Source organism: Vidua macroura, chromosome Z, assembly GCF_024509145.1.
Source record: "Vidua macroura isolate BioBank_ID:100142 chromosome Z, ASM2450914v1, whole genome shotgun sequence".
In the NCBI taxonomy this organism is placed as follows: domain Eukaryota; kingdom Metazoa; phylum Chordata; class Aves; order Passeriformes; family Viduidae; genus Vidua; species Vidua macroura.
Genome location: NC_071611.1, coordinates 23,317,898 through 23,338,615, shown reverse-complemented (window position 1 = coordinate 23,338,615; position 20,718 = coordinate 23,317,898). Strand labels below are relative to the sequence as shown.

Below are 20,718 nucleotides of genomic sequence, written 5' to 3'. Positions count from 1 at the left end.
GGAAGATGGATTTTGTGGTTTTCTGTTTTTATGAAGTTTTCGACAAATGCTAACAAGTTTCTAGACATATCTAAGCAAGTAAAAGGAAAAAAACCCAACAACAAACAAGCAAACAACAAGATAATCCCAAGAGATATCACCGAAGAAAAGGATGATTTTAACAGAAAGTATGTACACAAGTAGTATACAAAGTGCAGAAGCTGAATATGACCTCAAGCAAATAAGGGTATACTTCCTTTAGCAAGCTGTCGTAAATTAAACTGTTACCGTTAGCATACTCTGCAATAAAGATAAGAATACATTCAGGAGTTAATATATTACATCAAAGTCACAATATATTAGCACTTCATAATTCCAGTCTTAAAAGTTATTGTCTAACTTTTGCATGAAGTTTGATGTATCTTCATGATAAGCAAATTATTAGAAAATTCTGTTGTGTCTTAATTTAGGATAAGCAGCACATTATTTGAAGCCCTATTTTATTAGAGCCAGAAACCAGACTGACAAAATGGAAGAAGGTAATAACTAGAAACAAACACAGACTCTGAAACAAGACAAATAGCAACTGTACCATCTGCAACATGTTTCACAGACTAGAGAACATGAAGTGGTCTTCACAAAAGCACAATAAAACCTCCATAAAATATAATAGCTTAAGAGCTGATTCCATCATCCAGTTTATAGGATATTTGATCACTACCAGCAGTTTACTGAGACTAATTGTTTTCAAAGTTAAAACCCATGCAGATTTGCAATTTATTGCCACATGCTATAGAGAGAGCTTTAAAATAAGAAATAAGGGCAATTGAGCAGGATTTATGTAATTTCACTCATTATTTTAAGTAACCTAGAAAATTAGCTAATAAATTATTAATACAATAAAAAAGCAAAGGGAAGAATACTACTACTGATGAAAGCACAAGGCAAGGAAAGTGAAAGTTAATGAAAGGATTGTATCTAATCTGTTTTAAAAATGGATTTGGATAATTACAATCTTATGTGTCAAAAACCCCCAAAGATTTAGTATCCTCCCTCCCTCTCCTGCTCAAAACCACAATACAGTTTCTTTGGGATACACCTGAAACCTGATACTATAGTGTAATCCGGAACATAACCATCATTATAGGAAAATAAAAAAATAGTGCTGAAATATGAGATTTGCAAAAAAAACGGGAATTGAGATTATAATCAGCCTAACATATGTAGCAAAAATTTCACAGCAATGCCTGTAATGTAACCTTATGACCTAGTCAGTGAACTAGGACCCACACAACCATGAGTATGTCCTGTGAGACTTTTTATATAAGCATACAAGTGCAACATTAAGGACCAAGAGAGATCCCGCCCAACTCGTGATTTCTTAGGACTAGAAAGCATGCATACCAAAGTCTTTGAAGTTCTGAAATATGTATTTGTCAATACCCACATTTTAAAAGAGATCTGAATGGAATTTAACAAGAGAGGGTTATGACCAGTGGCATGAAGTTCAGCAGGTAGCCAGTCCAGTTACAAGAATCAATACTGAGTACAGTAATGTTTAATGTCTTCATTAATGACCTAGAGGATGGAACACAGTGCACCTCAGCAAGCTCGTGGGTGATACACAACTGCAAGGACTGGTTTGTAGATAGTGGTTAGTAGTGACTAAAAGCTATCAAGAAATCACTCTCCTTTTAAATTACTTCAGCAATTTACATTCTTGCATTGACAAATGATATGGATCAATCTTTGTGAAATAAATAGACAAGATAAAGCAAAAACTACTTGAGTTCCAAAACATTTTTCTGGAGACTGATAGATGCTAAACAATTTTAGCCCTCAATTTAGCCTCATTTCTTCTCTGATTATTAGGATAATGTTTATTTTATACTAATATATTATTTCCCTCAGAAAGCTCTTCAATCTGATTGAAAAATACTCCATATAAAAAGTACTAAAAAAATTAAAAAGAGAAGTCAAGACTCCCTTAAATTCAAGTATCTTAAATCCTAGCCATTTCCTTCTAAATTCCACAAAAAATTCAAGGTGCTAAACCTCAGTATGTTAAAAAACCTCACACTTTTGAGGAAAAAAAAAATACCACAACCAAAAAAACTGCTAATACTTAGAAACACTGACTAAGGATCAGCTAAGAAGAATTAAATTTGTGAACATCTTCAGGTATGTAGGCCTAAACAATTAAATTCTGGACCACACACACAGAATTTGCAACACAAGGAACAGACTGCAAGTTTCCAGATTAACACCCTTATTTCTGGATCTTCTTTCCTCTTCAACAGTCATGACAGATACTAGAGGTAAGCCTTCAATTTAGAAAAACACATTTTGTAGCTCATAACAATATTTCACAAAGTATAACAAGTCTACATTATTTCACACTAAAGCAGTATGGTTTCAGCATATTAGTTTATTTTCCTGTGTCTTCCACTTTGTCTATTTGGATTTGACAGTTTTGACATGGGTTTATTTCAAATGGGGTAAAATGTTATTTCAGAGTATAAGATAAAATTTTCTTTTCTCTGTAATTTCCATTACTGATACTGCTGACAAAAATTTAAAAAAACAAAACCAAAATCAACAAAACAAGACACTGTTTTCAAAGTAATAAATTGTTTCCATACTACAAGCAATCCAAAGTAGCAATCATTTTTCAAAGCTAACTTCTGAAACCTGAAGTGTTAAGGTTTATACATTTAGGACATTCTTTAGGCTCCACCACATGCTTTTTTTTCCTGTAGAGAGGAACATAACTGTCAATCTTTCTTTCTGTCTTTCCTTTCTCTTGCAACACGTATGTTTTGCAACTTTTACTTATCACTTCCATTACATGTAATGTAGGAAGGTTAGCACTAAAACCAACTGAAAACCTGCATAAATTAAATATATAAATTATTATTAGAGTGACAGAAAAGGTAACAAGTGTCTTGTGACTCCATTTGCTTTGTTTGTTAAGGAAGAGAAAGCTTATTAACTGCAAACACCAACCATAAAGACCTAGACCTGTTTATGTCAATAAAAGCTTTGGAGAAGCTAAAACATATTTTACATTCAGATTTCATTCCCCCCTGCCCTCTCTCCTTTCTGGAATCCAGGATGTTATAACAAAACAATAAGCATCTACAAAAGAGTGAACACATCAGGCATAAAAACTAGAATAATTTATTTTTAATAAACAATTCCCTGTATTATTTTAAATATGCATATGCTATAAAAAATAAACCTATTCATTTTTTATTATATCTAAAATTTTGTTGTAAAGAATCACTCTGTATAAAAGATTTAATCTAAAAATCACAGCAAGAATAGTGGTTGCAAATTTAAAATTTATGTGGCATTATTCAACCTTTAGATTAGAAAGGCTGGATATTTCACAAAAAATGGAAAATACTGCATTTTTTTAAAATTTCATATTTCAAAGAGAAACCTAAAGTCTTTCTAAAGTATGTGTTTTAAGGACACTTACACAAAGTGATAGCTTTAATACTCTCTTCTTTCACTGTGTTCTATCACAGTTTCTTGCGTGGCAATGAAAGGGAAAAAAGCAGAAAAAGGGAGAAAGCAAGGGCAAAGGAAGGGGTGGTGGACAGACAGGAAGAAAAGGATGAAAAGTGTACTTTCTGTCCTCATTTTTCTAGCTGTTTAAGGTACAGAAGTCACTGTCTCTAGAGCTTTCATGAAATCTTACTTAGTTTTTACTACATATTTTTCAAAACCTAAAAATTACTATCCTTTATAGAAACCTATCTGTGCTACAATAGTTACCAAATTTTTCCTTCCCCATTCTTGTAGTTAATGTCTTGATCCTTTTCTGTCTCCATCTACAGCACATGCTTATTACAACATGCTTTCTCAATCCTCTGTGCTGCAGTCAAGGTCTCAAAAGTTGGCTTCACCTTCCTTCATGTCTGCTATTACAAACACATTGATCCCCTTGCACAAAATTTGATTTTCCAAAAATATCTTCCCTTTAGAAACTGCTGTAACAGTCAGCTGTCCATAGAGAAAAGTGTCCAAATAGAGGACAACAAATGAAGAGACCACATTGTCAATCTGAAAATTGAAACTCCTGGCCATTTTTGACATCTTTGTTCTGAAATTGACACCATGTGCTACAAAGTGAGCTGAAGAAAAAACAGGTTGCTAGAATCTTAAGAAATTCCAGCCATTGACAGTAGAAACTGAAGTGATTAGGTTCCTAGGAGAGTTAATGTTGAATTTAAAGCACTAGGAGGAGTTTTGTTCAACTTTAGCTCAGAAAACAAAAATTAGCAGAAAACAACTGCATAAAAATCCATGTAGGAAAAAACATAACTGTTCCTCTCCAGGAAACAAAGGAAGAATTCATTCTAGAAAAAAAAAAAGTTTTGGCCCACAGGGTGGCAGAAAAGACACACACACACGCACAAACGAGATCTAACAATGAGGTAAGATACCATTTTATTCACATGACTTTCTTACACATTCATTAGTGTGGAAAGCTAGGTAAGTAGTATCTTATAATGTTGTAACTGCACCATTTTAAGAGTACTTCCTATACATTTTCTACAAGAACAAGTATCTAGAGATGCAGTTTAGTAAGCATATCTCTTTCCCAAAGTGTGTTCTCTCTTACCCTTAAGTTAAAAAAACTTGTTCATGTACTTCAGGGTTTCTGATAAATCTTTATTACAGTGAATGCTGTCTAGTTCTTGTTCCAGTTTAGCATTGGTATAGTGGTATTCCAGTTCAGCCTAAAAAAATAATCAGAAGAAGGGTCTGCATGTTTTCAAGCAAGGTCAAAGAAAACCCCAAACACAAGAAATTAACATTTCCTAACTAAAATGCCCATCACCACTACTGCCATAGTATCTAAATGATAAAACTACAGAAGCAGTACAAAGAAAGCAAACCAGTTATTTAAATAATCATCCATAAACATGGCAGTTGGAGTCTTTAAACTCCCTGAAACCTTAAACACCAAGTGCATAAAAATAAAATTAGCTACTGTAGAGATATTTGAAAGCAGGCTGAGACACCACTCCTTGTGCACCTACTAGAAATACTGCACACACCTGATAGTTTTTAACTCCAAATGCATACCTGTGAGAAATCCATTACCTAATTTTTTCCCACCTTCTCATGATTACTGATAGAGACTGACTGATACCTGTGGAGAATTTGAAGCCATATGATAAATATTTATTTAATTTTGTTTTTTTTTTTATCTTTCTTGTTGTAATATGTAGGAATTTATTTAAAATATAAAACATCTGAAATTAATGAAACGCAATGGAAGATTAAAATATAATCAATGGCATGATCTTTCTTACCCACATGTAATTTTAAATGCTTTGAGTAGTTATCTCTCTCATACTAGATCATATTTATCTGAGCATCAAGTTAACGTACTATATTAAGAGTTCCCCTACAGTGACTGAGCTTACGAAACTTTTTAAAATTCATGAAGATGTTATTAGGTAACATCCATGAAGATGTTATTAGGTAAACCCCAATAGTATAATTGAAGATAAACTGATAAACCAATGTAGCTCTATTATGTTACAGTCATGAATGAACATACACTTCAAGAATTACCTTAATTACATTAGCTTCTGAAATACAGTTACGAACATGTGAATCACACAGACCTTAACACACTAAGAATGTTGCTAAGCTGCACCTAATCCTAGAAGTTCTAGTCCATGGAAACTCGACTTTGGCTGCTTACTAACTTCTTCATTTTAGTATAAATTGTGGTGGCTTATTATGCTGCTTGAGTAGATCTGCTGATTTGGAAAACTGCAAAATCATTACAGAAGGTGTGTACAGTATAATGTGATAAATAAATCTCAGGTGATGTTAACCAGTTTCTTCAAAATGCAACTAATGTACTAATCCTCTTGCTTTTTTAATCCCTTTTTAGAATGTTTAGAATTCAACCCTATAATAGGTGATAAATGAGTGATTATATTGATCGTATTAGAGGGCTGAATTCAGAGCTAGCAGCAGAACTGAGTCTCTTCAGCTCTAGACTATAATAATATACACAAAATGAGCATCTATCTCCATATAGTCATTTACTGATTTGCATGTCTTAAGTATTTCACTGACTTAAGCATAGAAAGAAAATTCTCAATATGGATGTTTCATTTTCTATATAACCTCTAGGTTAGAAAAACCAAAACAACTCTTAGGCACCCTGGCCCATGCAGTGAAGATCCTTGTCTAAGAGCTGAGAATCTTTAAATTCAATACTGTTTTCCCACACTCCTTTTCATGATCTTTGCTATGTCTCTTTGCCTTTTCAACCATTCAATCTTCTTCATCAGCCTTCCTATCTCTGAAGCAGTAACATCCAGTAGTAAAGAAATGGCAATATACAGCACAAAATGAATTTTTCACACATTTATAGGACTGAAGCTATTGACTGTAACAATTGAGTCCTGACAGATATTTCCTACGGAAATAAGATCAGATTAATGTTTATGACCAATAAATCCATTCCCAAATACCTAATAATTTTAATTCAAATATTCCCAGATGAACAATAGACACTGACAGCAATTGTATAATCTGCAAAAATTAGGTTTCCCATTTAAAAGCAAATGATAAGGAATAAGCTCACTGCCGAACAGAGGGTCACCTAGTAAGTTATGCAGTGACAAAGCCACAGGAATGTTGACATGGCATCTTTTTAATCACACCAACATAAATGAAAAGCAAGGAATAGTTCTATGCAACTTACTTTAGCAACTAGACTATCACTATGCTCTGGCATTTAGTTCAGATTTAGCTCAATAGTTTTTTTAATTGATTAAGGCATTTAACTGACTAAATTATTGAAATCCAACTCACCATGAACAATTCTATTCTTTAATTACTTCCTTACATTAATGTTTTACTAGCAGAGTCTATACTATCCTAAAGCATCTTTAATAAACCAGATAGCAAAACAGCATTGAAAGCATTTTAACTAAATCATATCAAGTTGCATTCAAAATATATTTTCTGAAAGTGGTAGCTAAATAGCTCAATTATTGAGTGCTAGTATCTGTTTTTATACCAGTCAGTATTATACCAAAAAAGAAAATACAATCCTAAGCAAAAGTGAACACTACACAGATATCTATTAATTTGAAAAACAAAAAAAGATTTAATAAAATGGAGTAAGACATGTGGAAGAATGTGTAGTCATTTTTAGTAAGAATATATATAAAACAACTGCATTTCTGTGGTAATTGTCTACAGACAGAAGCATGGATCAAAAATGTAGCAAAAACACATATCCCCAGCCCCACATCTGGAACATCCCCTGACCACCATGACCTTTCGAACAATCAAGAGTGATCTCCTGGTGGCATTGGTCAGCTCCCTCACCATCCCTGTGTGCATTTTCCCCGAATCAACGGAAATTTTGAACATTCTGTTTTTGTATGTCCTGTTTGTTTAAATAATCAAAACCTAACACTCCTCCACAGAGGGCAAACGTCCCATGATCCATGATCCTGCAACACCTGAAGGCAGATCTTACCAATAAAGACCAAGGTGAAGAATGTACCTTGGGTACCTTGCCTTTTACCATTGTCCTTTTCTACCAAATCTGCCCCAAATTGTATCTAAAGAATGTATCTTCAATTACTGTCTGGACATTTCAATTCCCTATTCTCCCTTCCACACATTTCTATTTTTAAATAATCCCCAAAGAGAGCATTGACAGCAACTTATTTTTCACAATGATCAGATGCTTCCTTGTGATCAAACTCACTGCAGGTTATGCAAGACTGTGACATCACAATGGTTTTAGTCACATAGCTACAGTTTGATATTTTGTTGATTCATCTCAAAATTAAACTACTTGCTTTTCTCATTACCCATTTGTCTCACATACTGAAGAAGAAATACAGAATGGAAGTGGAAAGTGCAGGAAAGAACTGTAGTGTGCAGCCAGAAGTGACTAACAGTACAAGCTGGGAGTCAAACTCTCCACATTTAAGGCATCATTACCTGGTAAAAGATACTTTTTCAACACTACAATGGTTTTGTTTCGGATATTAAAAACAACAATATCAAAGAAAGCTGAAATAGTACTAGAATTCATTTGTGAACATCCCCTTCCCCCCTTCTCCCCTTCCCCCAAACTCAAATACATGGCACAACTGATACATTTTGATATAATTACCTAGTCAAACACATTAAGGAACTAAAACTTTTTTAAAGAACTGATGTATGTCTGAACTTATAACACTATGTTTATACAGTGAGCATTACTGCAGTTATAAATTAATATTATTTTGAAATAACAACACCATATACATCCTACATTTGCCACTTTTATAAGAGCACTGGCAGGCCAATTAATTATTCAAAGGAACTACACTGATTTTAATGTCACATTTGTCATGTCAAAACACCTTCAAGCTCAAAAGAGACTGTCTTCTACAATACAGGAAAGGAAAAAACAGGCCTAGCTACTGAGACTTCAAGTAATTACAGTATTATTTATCTAATGATTAGAGGCTTAATATATTTTATTTCAATGAGGTAAATGATTGTAAGGTGGTATCACCACTATTCTCATATTCATTTAAAAACTGAATGGCATATTATCTCAAGGCATGAATAACTTAATGTTACTGACTGATTTTGGCTAGGTAGCTATATTCCATGATCAAGTAAGAGAAAATTAAAATAAGATTTGCTTTATAGGTCAGCACCTTCAATGACTGTAATAGAACATTTCTTTGCTTCTAGAAAGACCTAGAAATTACCTAAGTTCCAAACACAGGGCTTTTTGTTCTAGTATGCTTCAAAAATTAAATCATGAGAGACAGCAATTCACACACTGTATCTGTAAAATTCTTAAAAGAGAAGTCCTTAATGACAGCTTTCTCATCAATAACTAATATGAAATAGGTAGCCCCAAGGGCTACATTTAAGATTGTATGATCATAGTCAGCTCTTTCAGAATAGTCAACAATTCTATTAAAAACATGACACAAATTAAACACAAAAAACTAGTGCATGAAAGTATAAATGTAAAGCTGTATGTAATATTTAGCAATACTATTTAGATGCTCTCCTATTTATTACAACATAAAATGCATTTGGAAGAAAAATGGCAAAAGAATATTTTTTCTCAGAATACCACAGAAATCTTAAATTCTCAATTGTCAGAAACATAGGAAAATACCTAAGAAAATCTGTAAATTTTAGGCAGCTCGGAATTTTCCAATAATGATACCCTTGCAAAAAAGAACTAAAACATGAGCATTCTGAAGAATTACTTTCCAGAAATATAAAAATACATAAATCTCATCTATGCAGACATAAATCTTATCATCTGAAAATTCTATCTCTCTCTTCAAAAGGTCACCATCAAAGATTATTTTTGTCCACCTTTGTCCTCTCTAGATAAAAGCAGGTCTGATTCCCAGGAATTCTGCACAGTAGCTTCCTATACCTATCTTTTCAATACAAGTAACTTTAAAATCTTCAAGGGTGTATCAAAAAGAGAGATGCTGAACACACAAGTTCAGGTCCAATGCACAAACAGCATTCTGTACTTATATCTGATTAACAGCTATGTTTATGTAATGTAGACCTATTAAGTTGGGTGTTAATTATTTAATTAAGCAGAAGAACATCTCATTGACATTCTTCACTCTTCTTGGCAGATAAATGTGGCATAAATAACAGTATACGATCAAAGAGTGAATATTGTACATGGGTAAATTTATGAAAGAAGAATATCATACATGCTCCAGGAACATATAAATAGCAGTTACGTCCAAAAAGTTAGTTAGATCTTGTCGTCCTCCACACAACAATTACATTTAATGCTACTATAGCTTTTTGCTTGGAAGCATTCAGCCTGCTACTTCAGCCTGTTTCTTTACCCATTTAAAAAACTGCATTTTTAAACATCTTGTAATTTTACACAGCATTTCATTAATATTACATAAACCAACATTATTGCTTCTATTTGTTATTTTATTCATAGTTAGTGTATTGAGAAAATAAAGATATTACTACAAAAAAATCAATAGAAAGCATACGAGATGTTTGTTTCAGAATTGGTATCTGGTCAATTATTCCAAACTACAGTTTTCAACTTATAGCCTTTAAACAAAAAAATAATTGTTTTGACTTCTTACACTAAATTGTAGTGTAATTGTTCTTACAATAAATCAATATGAGAATAGAATATGTTTACATGAAAGGGAAAATTCAGAAAATAAATTTGCATATCAACAACACTAATTTAAAAACATAGGATTAAACACTCAATGCCATGCCACGCCACAACGCATTACGTTTCATGGTAATTCAGTAGGAGGATTAATGTACAACCTAATGGACCATACAGATTTTTTGCCAAACTTCTTGTTCTCTGTTGTCCTTCAAAGACCTACTTCCTCCCAGTCTTTCTTTTTACATTTCCAAACACTTGAATGAATTTCCTAAAATTACATATTCTTACAGTTAAAAATAAATAAATAAAATTGGGGCTGAGTATTTTCTCTTTAGCTCACCTTCCATTTTGTTCCTCAAGATTTTCCATTGTTATATGCTACAAGACCCTACAATCGATTTTCTGTCCTCCTAGTTTTTCATTATTACATTAAGTATTTTGTTTTCTCTTTCATAAAAATTGTAAGCTCAAAGAAATGCAAAGTATCATCTCCAGATGTAAGTTTCACTTAAACTCCCCTAAAAGCACAGGAATAAAAAAAAAACCCACTCATTACCATCATATCTGGCACAGAGTCCAATATCTGACCTCTGCTCTTTTGATTTGAATGGAAAAGGTTTTTTATGGGTTTTTTAAATTCTGAGGCAAGCTGCCTGATAGGTCAGGTCTAGATGAAGTAAAAGCCTTAACAAGCAAATCCAGTTATTTATGTTTGCCCAACAAGAACAATATCAGTAACTAACTATTCTAAGCAACATCTCTGGTCCAAAAGTAAAAACAAGTACTAATAAAACATATAGAAATCCAGCTATGTAGGAGAAAGGACACAGAGCTGAACAAAGTTAATGACTGCACTTCTGGAAAGGAAATTCTTACAAAAATTCTGATTGTAATGTACATGACTTAAGAATATGTATTTGCCATAATAAATACTATAGTTACAATGTAAGGTTAAAATGCTTGAGACTTCTCTGAAAATATCACAACTATACTATACAAAACAATTCTCAGTAAAGATACCTTTAACAGTTATAATCTATGAATGCTGTAAAAGTTATGTTCCAGTATTTTAAATTTCTTCTTTCTATATCCTAGCTATAATTTCATTATCAGATTTTAATTTTATTCTAAGTTACAAACCTCTAATTCTGTTAAACCCTTCAAATTCTCCTAGCTCTCCAGCTGTGGCAGTAATTACATTACCACATACATACCTCTGTAGAGCACAAAATTATTTAGCAATCCACAAATGCTAGTCAAATGCTTTTGCTTAGATGTCAGACTCAGAATAGATTACACTCCTAAATAATTTTTAAGCTTTAAAATTCAAGAGTTTAAATGAGTGGATAGTCTAAATTATAAACATAATACAAATTCAGAATGTTGTTCAGACTACTGCTTAACTCACAATTCAAATAACAGAACTAAATTTTTGAATATGATCACATAAAAGCATCTTGTTTCATTGATTATATCCAAAATATGTCTCTGTCACCATGCTAATACCCTCCACCATGCGAATTTTAGTGCCAAATGAGGAAAAACTTAATAAGAAATTCTTTACTGTTGAACGCCGCACTTTACTTGAGGTTGATGAGACACTGGAACAGGTTGCCCAGAGAAGTTGTGGTTGCCCCAACCCTGGCAATGTTCAAGGCCAGGTTGAATAAGGCCTTAAGCAACCTGGTCAAGTGGGAGGTGTCCCTGCCCATAGCAGGGGAGTTGGAACTAAACAGTCATTAAGATCCCTTCAAATCCCTTAACATTCCATAATTCTATCAAAACACTGAGATTAACAGTTAAAATGGAAAATACTATCTGTAGTCAGACCTATTAGGTTCCCTAAAAAGAAAAGCTTTTTTCAGAATTCAGTTTTAAAAATTTGAGATAAAACACAACTGATAAACATCTGAACACACTGTGAAACATCTCAAGTCTCTAACTTCCAAATGTGTAATTTTATATTTTTACTTCAATACTGTATAGCCCCCAGAGTCGCCCCTGTTATCACTAACTAAAGATGAATGTTTTATACTCTTAAAGCAGTTTTCATTCAGGAAACAAAGAGTGCCGTATTAATGGAATATAGCAGATTACAAATAATTAATTTGTCCTTTTTGTTAAGGTAACTGGCTTTTACTACAGTGACACTTCAACATCATCCCAAAACCAGATATAAGAACTGAAAAGAGGTGTTAATCTAGCGTCAATCCACATCTTTATTTAACAACCAGTGTTAAAATTTTCAACTGTTAGCCAAGTCAAAACATTTAAAACTGAAATGTAATCATCCAGAATTACAACTATTACTATTTAATGAGATGATTTCTGTCTCATTTGAAGTCACTTGCTTATCCATATATTTCTACCTTTCACACATAACAGGTCCTGAAAATATGAAATACTGACAGATTAATGTCATGAAACAAATCTGTTACTCAGTTTTATTCATTACCTTTTAACAGTATACTGACATGGTATTTCCTAACTTTTCTAAACAATATGTATATCAGTACAGCTAGGGGTTTTTATGAAGATCCAGTACAGGTCAATTTATAAAAGAAGTTGGGATTTAAAAGCAATGTAAAGTGGTTATTAAATACTCTTTTTTGTTAACAACCAGTTCAATGTGTCTTTGTTTTTCCCAATGTTCCAAACTACTAGACATCAAAGTCATTCATTTTAAGCACCTTGTCAGGGTTTTGGTACCTCAATTTTCAAAATTACTTTCATTTTGCAAAGAGGTTCACCACTTTGAGAAACAAAATCTCCCTAAATTCAACACTAGTTTACTGTGAAAAGAAAACCATGACAACTGTTTGTACTCTTGCTTTATTATTACATCCGGCCTGGTCACTATTGGAAATTCAATCTATTATTGTTGCTAGGAGCCTGTTGCTACGCAACCTAAAAGGGTTATGCAGCACTTTCAGTCTGAGAAGCCTTGAAAACACCACAGGCCCTCTCCTATGGCTCTAACCACTTTATTTAAATAGATTAACACTCTCCTTAGTCAACCCCAATCCATGCATACCCTTAAAAAAAGTTATAATTACAGATTTGAATATGGTATACAAAAACAAACTCCAAAAAATTACACAGAAGCAATATATCTGACTACACTGCACATTACAACAAAGCAGACAGCAGTATTTCCTCTAATCCATCACTTAAATTAGCAAAGCTAAAATCTGTTAACTCCAAACTCCATCAAAGTCTAACCTTCACATACTAACCAGCTAGTATAATGGAGCTGCTAAACATCCTCTGCAAAGATATTTTATAATAAACTTTTCACAGCATAATACATTTTCATACAATTTTCATACTCTAGATCATAAAAGTGAAACTTAGAGAAAAAAAAAGAACTTAATTAACTCTGAAATGGCAGAATATTTCTTATTTATAATCTATATCAAAATATGTCCAAAAACCTCTAAGCAGATTTCAGGTGAGTTCTAGTTTTGTATGTCTTTGTCACCTGTACACATTCTACATATTAGACATCTATGTAAGTCTCTACAGATTAATTTATTTCAGAAATATTTTTGTAAATCTGCTGAAGAATGGCTAAGAAATGACATGCAAAAGAGCTGATTATTATGGCTTTTCTTTATAATAATCTGAGGCAGTTCCAGTCAGCATCAAAGAACAAGTTGTTCCATGGCACCAGAACTAAGAAAGCAGCATTTCCTCTAGCTTGGTTCTTTAAATGGATCCATACAACACTGTAGGATGGATTCTGAGTATTTGCTGCCTGAGTATCCAGAATGCTGGGAGTGAAAAGTAAGTTGCAAATGCCTCTTCTTCAATGGTAGCAATGCTTCTTACCTTTTCAAGCTAATTATTTTGTTAGTATGTTTTTCTGAAACTTCTAATCATCTTTTGAATAAGACAGAAAAAAAACAAACCAAGAAACAACAAACCAAACTTATTTTCTTAAGAGTACAAATTTAAGAAATTAATGCACTTCCCTAGTAGTTATTGGAAATGTTAAGATCAGTTATCTAGACAACAGATGTAAAAGACAGTGCCACAAAATAGATTCCAGTAGTCATATAAGGAAATGCTATGGTTTATCCTTTCCAAAATGCTTTATTACTTAGTGGCTGATGTTTTTTAAGGGAACCATGAAAACAATAACAAATATGAAGCCTGTTCTGAAGACAAAAATCTCAGATGACTGGGGGTAAAACAGCAAATATCAGCAGAATGCACTCATGAATTCAAACTCTTCCAACTACAACTTTGTTGCTTTTCCAGAATTTTTAAGTTTGCAAAATCATTTTCAAAGGTAAAACTGAACTTTTCACCTGTGTCAGGGTAACACTCAAACAACAAAAAACTGCATTAGCCCCTGTACTTGAGGGATTTAGCCTGGAACAGTTGACAGCCACAAATCTAGTAGGGTCTACAACAAAATGCCAAAATGAAACACATTCTAGCCAAATCCATAAATCTAAAGAGTTGCTGTGTATAACCACCATTACTAGTTTGCTTTTTATGATTTTATACAAAAAGGATCACTGTAATATGTTACCCTAGACATCATGACCTCAAAGATGACAGACTGCTTGGACAACACCAATAACTAGATACTGCTAGAGGAATAATAGAAGCATGTCATGCTGTAAAACTACCTAAGGTTTATAATTAAAAAGTAGGTACTGATTATCTGAATTAAGTTCTGCAGTCAACATTCTGTTAGAGCTTGTTACATACTTCTGTGCTGCCCAAGAATTTATTAGGGAAAGGAGGACTTTGACAAAGTACGTCCATCCACCATTTTTCCTTAAATGTTCTTCTGTAAGTATATTTGCTTTAATGTTACTGAAGGAAATGAAATTGTAGACATCAGTGGTTTTTTTACACAAAACAGAATAGGGCCTTGATGCCTTCAGTCTGGTGAGACACTCTGGTTGCCTTCACTGACAGTTTAGTAAAAGAAATTTGACCAGAATCTCACTATAATTAGCTCAAGGATGAGCCTAAGAATCCTTCATCCTTTATTGCAGAAGATAATTCACTTGTAAACTGGCCATTCAAATAAATTGTACAAGCTGAACGTTCCCCTGGCTCTAGGAGACAATTACACATTAGTAAGATTACTTATGAAGGTAATGTTTCTCCCATAATTCTAGAATCCTATTCTTAGGATAGAATTCACTACCACCACAATTAGACCAAATGCATGTACAACTGCTCCCCTGAGTTTCCTGAAACAACAACAACAACAAATATACCCCCTCCACCAAAACCCCCAAATGACTCAAGATCTTATTTTAAGATATTCTTCAAGCATTCCACTCCTCAGTAACTGGGGTTATTTTCTACAGAGTCTGGAGATTTACCTGTTCTCATGTAGCTGTTAAAAGAAACAGATTCTGAATTTCTCAATTCAAATTATTCCCAACTACATCAAACTGAATAAAAGAATGTTCTTCCAAATATATTTTAAGTACCAATTCTGTATACACTGCCATGAAGCAGGCTAAAGCACCCCGAGAGAAAGCTAGAGATTAGCAAACATGAAAGCAAAGTGGCTACTGGCAAATAAAAAATCAGGCAGTCCCTGAAAGCCAATCTCGGCACCTGTAGGCAATCCCTACAATCAACTATGTCAGCACTGTGTGATGCTTAGCAGACTAGTCACACACCACTATCTTAGGTAAATTGTTAAATATTAAACCACATCCAAGCCAGGCATCCAACAAGAACAGGGAAAAAAAGCCTAACAGCCAAACTGTGGATACTGAACAACTGAGCTTAGTAACAAAAGGTGAATGCCACAAAAGTACTGAAAAAATAATTGTAATTGCAAAATATAAGTAAGCAGATATCACTATCACCAATGATGATATAATAAAGCAGCAAAAAAAGAACTACATTATAAATGCAAAGGAAAGAAAAAATGCTGACGTAAAAAAACCTCAAGACTGGCATGTACTTTAATTTGAAAGAAAGAGAGAGAAAGGAACATTTACAAACTTAGAAATTTAGAAACCCATTTACAGAAGGCTGTCTCATTATAAAATACTCCTTTATGTCCTAAAGATATCCTCAACCTTGCCCTACCATCTGAATCTTAAGAATCTCTTTAGAAATCTACTACTTAGCTTTGCAACCATGTATTTGAAGTACTGTAACTGTAACAAGGCAACCAATATTTCACGATGTTTACCATGTTCTTTCTTTTTTTATTTAAGAAATGTATATTCAATTTAAGAGCAAATTCAGCAGCAGCAATTATACAGGAAATATACAAGAAATGCATTACATTGAAAGCAATGACAAAAAATCCTCTCACTACAAAAATACTATTTTACCAAACATGCTTGAAATTTATTATCACACTTGACAACATTAATGAAGATACTAATTATAACTTTGTTTGCCTTCCTGCGTGACCTTTCCCAACACGTTAGCTTTCACAAGCAGATATTTATTCACAGGACACTGTTACTACATTTTGATGTCACACAAAATGAAATCTATTTTAACATTTAAAATACATACAAATCATACACAAAAAAATAAACCAAAAAATCCTGTAAGCCAAACATATAAAAAACCCTCCCACATGGCTTTTTTTTGACCTCACTGTAAAAGACACTCAGTTCCACAGCACATTCTGTTCTGCTTTTCCAACCTAACAGTACTGAGCACCTGAAAAGATAGTGATTTAACACACCACAGCTTGTATTTCCTGGATAGATACCAATATTTTATTTTTATTCCATCTGTGACTTAGAACAAACCATTTCAACTTATATTTTCAGCTTACAGGCATTTATTTATAAACAATATCCTAAAAGCATTAAATCATCTTTACTCACCACTACCTTTCTATCAAAGAAACAGTTCTCTAAGCTCTTAGCTATGATTGACTGCAGAAATCATTTGAAAACATGAAATTGTAAAATTAAAACAAGCACAAGGATTATTATTAGTTAAGTTTATCTAGCATGGCTTTTTTGCCCTCAAATCAAAAATACTGAGTTTAAAAATAAAAATTAAGTACAATGTAAAACCCAAGTGAAGTAAAGAATAATGAAAAGCATACCAGCACACATAAATGCAAATAAAAATAATAAAAAAATATAAGGTAAATTAATTAATCATAAAAAAGGAGAACAGAATGTCATTAACCAATGACAATGACTGGTACTGTACGACAGTGAGTATTTAACTAATCTCTATATTTACAGTAATTGTACTTATAATTAGCAAGAAGTTATTATACAAATTTATAGCAAGAAATTATAATACAAATTGAATATTGAGAATTGCACAACTGGATCCAAAGCATATTTATTTGTTTATTTGATTTCTGGCTTCTAATGTTAAAAAACATTCCTAATAGAAATGTTCATATAATCAGACAAAAAGCGTGATGTTCAGGAAGTTTAAGTAATATTACTTCCGAAAGATTATTTGACAAAAAGTAATGGTAACTGATTTTTATAATTATTTGGTAACTTTTTTTTATTTGGCTCCAGCCTACAGTACCTATAGAAAATAAAAAAACAATTCAAATATAAAGAACATTCAGCAACAGTATTTATACAATATTTATATAATCAACAGTAGAAACTGAATTTGATTTCTAAGTCTTAAGATAAAGACATATGACTATATAACATATCATTGCATTGTTCTTCCATAATTACCAAGTAACTGTAAAAATAATATCAAACAGGTATCATTAGCTATCTCATTTATAATGCGGAAATATAGAAATCTAAACTACAACAAGTACAACACCAACATTGAACACTAATTATATACATTTTGAGATATGTTTAAGTTTATTTCATTTGTTTTCCTTATTGCAGCTCTTTGTTTTGCCCACCAGGATTTCTACTAGTTGAATTTCTTGATACTCATTTTAATCACTGACTTTAAAAAGTCAGGCAGGACTTGACAGGAATATTCTAAAATATTAGCATATTAGAATAGAGATACTTGAAAAAGGTACTGACTATGTCATGGTGTTAGATCTTTTAGGGCACTTTGAGTTTCACTGTGCATTCACATACTCTATTCAATCAAAAAAAAGGATTTTTCCTTGGAAAAAAATCACTAGAAACACTTTATGGAAATCCTACATCTCTCTTTAACTTACACTCTCAAATTTGACAGAGGTATGTTTAACAAATTATGAATAAAATAAAAACATGTAGTAAATAATTTATTTGCTTATCCAGGCCTTAATCATTCAATTCAACTCAGCTTATTAGCTGATATGAAACATCTCTATTTAAATAAAGGGATTACTTTCTAATACTGCCATGATTATCAAGACTACATTTATCATAATTAGTAATGTATACATATGTTTTTGCTTATCTCTCAAGCAGTGCTAAATAAGAGTAAGAGAAATCAAAGTACATTAATTTTGCTATGGATCTGAATGTCCCATCATTATAAACTCCAGCCAAAACAACTAAAAGACCCTCAAAGAGAATCACTTCAGTCAACAGAAGCATTGATTATCAACCTATTTTTTCTGATTTCACCAATAACAGTTACTGCAATACATACTTCCTTAGATCCTTGCTCTCGATCTCTATCATTGCTATTAATTTTATATCTGTAGCTATATGATAAAGCAAACACTTTTTTAAAACAAACATCTCTTTACATACACTCAAAAATGATTGCCCTTGCTTCTGAAATCCTTTTTCTTTGGACACAGTCCAGTTCTTATCAAAGTGAACAGAGTCAAGTTACAGGAAAATGTTTTAGATACCCTCATTACAAAAAAAATTGATACCCTCTTCAGATTGTTGGCTGTTATGTACATTGAACACCATTTACAAATCACCAGGCAGTAAGCCAAATATAGAATGCTTCATCAACATCCCTGAACTTGTTTCAACAAAGAAAGGACATTATCCAGTTTATTTTAAAATTCTGAATAATTTCCAATAAAAATGTAATTTGTAGTTCTTCCTCTTTTATTTTTTTCTTTTGCTATAACAAAGGAATTAAAAACTCCTAATTAAGACTTTGATAAATACACACAAAAAAATGCCCACAGAAATCAGCAACTGGGGTTTGGTTTTGCCAGGTATTCAACCAAGGTCCCTCCTTCTTTCATAAAACCCTTTGTTCATCATTGTCTTTTCCTCAAGAGATCTAAAAAATTTTGTTTTCCTGCTACTGCTTTTATTTTTTTGCCTCTGCAGTACTCCAGTGAAAAAGTCTCAAGGTTTCATTCTAAAATATTGTATAAATAAATGCGAGGAATCCAGTCTATGTCCAGACCTAAGTTTGCAAAATCCATAGAATGAAGTGTTGGACCAAAATAACAGAAGTAACACACCAAAGAAAAAAGGAACCCAAGAGTTGTGTGGTTAGGGAGATCATCTCCTGGGCACCCACCCAATCCAGGTATTTGTGATGTATGTCAAGAGGACTACTTTGTGACTCTAGCTCTATCCCTCCACTTTTACTTCCAGATGTGAGGATTTAAATGCAGTCCTAGGAAACTGAACTGGCCAACAAGACTAGAAGGCAAACTAGATCACATCTAGGAACTTCTGCTGTAGAGCAAGAATCCCAAGTAAAATTATAGTATAGCTTGGGCTGCCATGGATTTCAGGAGCTGCCAAGCCCAACTTCCCTCCCAAAGCAGGTTCAGACTTGGCATTAGACCAGCTCCCCAGGGCTTTATCCATTCAGAGGCTGAAAATCTCCAAAGATGGAGACGGCAAAACCTCACTTGGTCCAAGGTGCATTGTTGGGCCATCCTCATGGAGAAAAAGGGTCTTCTTGTGTCCAATCTAAACCTCTCATGATTTTCTCTCATCCTTTCACCACACACTTCCATAGGAAGTGCACTTCCAGGGAAGGCTGCCATTGAGACCTCTGTAACTCTCTCTTCTCCAGACTAAACAAGTCCATGTCCTTCAGTGCCTATTCATAGACATGCACTTTAGTTCCTGACTGTCTTAGTGGCCCTTTGCTGAACTTACTCCAACCAACATCCTTCCCACAGCGGCAGAACAGTAACAGTAAAAGCAGAAATGCATGTGAATTTTGTATAATAAATACAGAAGAGACATGAATAAACATTTGTCTAAATTTCCCGCCTATACCTGTGTCCATACAGCCCAATATTTTTTGATCTTCTCTGCACTGAAGGCACACTGCTTGCACACGTTCAGCTACCTGACAACCATGGACCTCGGGGTCTCATCCAACCTATAGTCTCAGCCACTCTGTCCCCACCCTGCAGTCTGCAGCTACAGGTCTGTGAAGCCCTAGAGAGCTTCACAGGACTGGCATTTCTCTCTCTTTTGGCCAGAAGATTCTTGTAGAAGTAGGTTAAAAGAGTATTTTTTTCAGTGACCGCTTTTGTTCTAGATTTCACTAAGACAACTGTGTTTATAATAGGTAATCTGTATGTTTGCTGTAAGAAAATATAAGCTTTCTAACACCCTGTGAAGAATGGCTAGCAGATTATTTGAGAAAATATGCTCAATACAGAAATGACATACCAGTCAGTGATATGGTACGCAACCATGTTTTATCACCAGTAA

The 20,718-nt window shown here is 33.4% G+C and overlaps 1 protein-coding gene across 3 annotated transcripts in view; it reads right to left on the bottom strand.

The window, feature by feature from the left end:
• Positions 1-20,718, bottom strand: part of RFX3 (regulatory factor X3) — a 105,630-nt gene that overhangs the window by 73,825 nt on the left and 11,087 nt on the right. The gene's annotated exons all lie outside the window — the stretch shown is intronic.